The sequence below is a fragment of the Numenius arquata genome, chromosome 1, assembly GCF_964106895.1.
Source record: "Numenius arquata chromosome 1, bNumArq3.hap1.1, whole genome shotgun sequence".
NCBI lineage: Eukaryota > Metazoa > Chordata > Aves > Charadriiformes > Scolopacidae > Numenius > Numenius arquata.
The window spans coordinates 20,667,682-20,671,613 of NC_133576.1; positions in this window are offsets into that span (position 1 = coordinate 20,667,682).

The following is a 3,932-nucleotide window of genomic DNA, read 5'->3' on the forward strand; positions in this document are numbered from 1 at the left end:
GTTTTGACATATGAGAGAACCTTGAAGTGACTAACTACTTCTTGTTACCCCATCCTTATCACTATCAGCTCAGCGACCAACTATTTTCTTACATAGTAAGAAGCTCAGTAATTAACTCATTTTAGTTAGCATATGCTTATAAACAAAGCAGAGCTCATGGCTTGAGGTGCAGTAGCTTACAGCTGGATGTATGGAAATATAAGTCTTGCGAGCAGTGGAGTTGTAGCTGGACATCAGTTGCAATTGCCAGTTTGAACTGCTGCAGGTGGAGAACAGTGTGTGGGAAAGCTGGTTCTCCCAGGAAAGCAGGAGGCGCAGGTCAGGTGTGTACTGCTAACACCACCTGGATCTTCTAGGACAGTCACTGTTTCCTTTCACTTCTTCCTGCATTTTGTTTGTTTTTTTCTAAGCTTTCTTCCCTAAAATACTTGAGTCATTCTATCAGTTTCTCCTGCTGGATAGCACATACACAGCTAGAACTGTTCAGTGAAAACTAAGCACTAGTGAAACACTGTTAAAGAGAAAATAGATTACCTAACCCCGCAGATAGCCCAAGGCTTCCACTATTCTTGTTTCAGGTCAGCAGCTTTCTGAGAAGAGTATCATGATAATTTGTATCTTAAATTATTTTTTTCCTGTGCCTGTACAGGATTTACCTTGCTTCTTGTGTCAGGTTTCTACAGTCTTGAGAATTGCCGGTCTCCACAGTGGCTGTGGTGCTTGTGCTCTTGTAATGCCCAAGCACAATCCCAAAGTGGCATTGCTGCTGCTGTAGAAATCATATTTCTGACAATAACTGATTTCTTCTGTTCCTCAGTTACAGTTTGCAGGAGTTATCAATAAAAAGTTTGTTCAACAAAGCCAGACAAAATAAATGGTTAAGAGAAAAGGCTTTTTAAGCCCAAAGAGAGAGCAGAGAACGCAAAAGGTGTGGAAGCTTCACTTGTATAGAAATGTGGTTCATGCTACAGAAACAAGCACTTTCATTTGTGGGACAGGAGTGAACTTGCAGGTCAAATAGTTAAGCTCTGTAGGTGTGGCTTGTGAAAGGAGAAGGAAAGGGAAAAAGTTCCATGGCTTCGGCAGAGCTGTATATTTGTTTTATTTTTATATATATAAACCCTGACTGCAAGAAACACGACGACTCTGAATTTTTTGGCTACTTGTGAAATCAGAACAGGTGAAAAAAACCCCAACATTCTTATAACTGCTCTATGGTTTTATAAATGTATGGGGTAGATGCCGGGGGGAGGAGGGGATATGTGGTATGTGTATATTGAGGTAAAACACAGTGGTTTTGGGCTATGTCCTGAGACAATTTTGCATGTTTAGAACGTGGCATCCTTCTTCCTTTTGGGGAGAGTATGGAGTTAGCATTTAAGTCGTAGGTGGTTTCACTGGGGGGAGGCGGAGAATTAATTATTTTCTACTACAGAAAACGCCTCCTGAAGATTCAGTGGGGAAATTCCGGAAAGCTAGTATCTTTGTGGCTAGTTTGGGATTTTAGCAGTATGTGATTAACATGGGGTTTTTTTGAACTTTACATATTTGGTTTTCTTGTTTGCTTGTTGATAAAACTTGAAATCCTCAGGCATTTCCAGTCCTTGTAGGTGGATGTGTCCTTGAAATGTGCTGTTGCTAAGTTACCTTGAAAAGGAATTAATCAGAATTGTTTTTACTAAGGAATAAATAACTTTTACTTTACAGCGTCAGAATAATATTTACAGGGTTAGGAGAATATCACAATACACATGGCTTCTCTCAGAATGGTTCACAGAGGAAAGTTCACTGAGCAGAGATCAATCCTGATGCCTGTGTGCTGGGGGAGTGCTCCAATGAGTGTTCAGATTGAATGGGAAGTTCCAAGGTGATTCAGGATGTAGTACATGTGATTTGGTCACTGACTAATAGAAGAAAAAGAAAGCATGTGCCTTTTGATGTTTGTTTAATATAGTGGCCAAAGCAAGTGCAGTGTTGTTCCTACTGCTATCTGAGCTGCAGTGCTTGACTTCTCTGTATGTCTTGGAAGATGCATTTTAGTGCTTTGCCTTGCTCTCAGAAACCCTGGCTGAGCTTCTGCTGCCCAATTGAGCCTGTGGTGGTTCTTTATGAAATAAGTGTTCTGCAAACTAGAGCGTCAGTAACTGACATAACTACAGTGATCTTAGTTCTAGTTGTATGCTGTGTAAATAATTTCGCAATGATATTTCACTATAAAGCCTTAGGGTGTAATTTCTTGGTTGTGCCACTTAGGTCTGTAACAACCAGGAGAAGCATGTTTCTTCAGTACTTTGCAGTGTGATTCTATCAGCGTACATATACTTTATGCCTTTAAGACCCCAGACCTGCTGAAAAGAAGACTGACCAGAGCCTGTACTCCTCAGGTTTTCCTACAGAACGTTTTTTTCAACACACTACGATGGGATGATCCAAAGGTAAGATTTATGCTGAACAGGAAAATTTTCAGCTAACTAGTTAATAGTTCTGTATTTCAGTACGGTGTTAATGGAGTACAGCTAGAAGAGGCGAGGCAGCCTGCACTGTCCAGGCTTCACTTGATGCAGCCCCCAAAGGCATTCAGAGGTACTGTTGGGACCATGTTACTCTCATAGCATCCCTGCCAAACTGCACAGGCTGTCTATTAAACATGACAGATCACCTGCTAAAGGAAATTTAGCATTGATTGCAGTTTCTGAAATTCAAACATTAAGCGCAATATATTATATTAATCAAGTTGGAAGTGATGGGCAAATGAGCAAAAAAATCCAATAAAAAATGATGCACACCACTTGCCAAGGCAAGGAGGAAAAGAAGGCAGATACTGCCAACATGGAACAAAACCATATATTGTGTTTGGTTTACTTTTGCATCACCTCTGTCTCAGGTCTAATGTTTTGGTGCCCCTCTGTTGTTCTTTTCCCAAATTGAAAAGTGAGAATACATATAATAATCACATCAGCTTTGCAAAATAAATAACATGCAAAAATCATTGGGACGTAAGATTTACATCCACCACAAATACAGTCATGCACACCAGTCAAAATTATTCACTAGTATTAAAAGAACTGGCTAGCAAGCCTGGCTAAACTTGTACCCTGTGTTTGTTAGGAATGGTACCAATAGCTGTCCTTTGGGGAGGGGAAAAGGACTAGAGGAAGCTTTTCAAACTCTTTTCAAGCTATTTGCTTCATGACATAATTTCTCCACCATGGTATGCTGTATTTTAGAGTACCATGCCTCGGTGGAGGAAGAGCGTGGTCTATGAGTTACAATAAGATTAGAGTTTTTTTCATTGTGCACAAGAGCTTCCAGTTCACTGTCATTTAACTGACAAACCAGAAGATATGATGGGACAACATCCTCCTCCTCCTTTGCATTCCTACCCTAGACTTCCATTCACACATTTTTGGAACATAAGCTGATGCCCTTTTGATCTAGTGAAGAGTAAAATGTGAAAAGTTCTTTATATCTCTAATATTTGCAAACACAGGCAAATTTCCCACCTCAGAAAGTCAAATGTTGCAGTAATCAGAAATGTATCTTAGGAAATAGAAAAATCTGGCTTGACAAGGGGCATCTTAGATCCTCTTGGAAATGGCACTTGACTATTTTTCCTGAGTGTCCTATTCATAAATGATGAAGATCAATGTTCCCTAGCCCTTTAAGAACACTGAAGGTAGGCACTTTCAATTCATTAAAAATAAAGTATCAATCTATGAAGGATTGCATGTTAATGAGAGGGCCTCAACCATTATGAAATGTGTAGTATTACATAATGACTTTAACACCAAAAATCTGGGCCAAGGCTATTGCAAACAAAAACCATGATATTAAGGCCTACAGTCCTTAATAAGCTATACAAAGGAGTAGAGTAAGTCTCTTACTGCGTTTAAACAGGTTTTTTTCTCCTCTTTTTATGTTGTCAGTTTGAC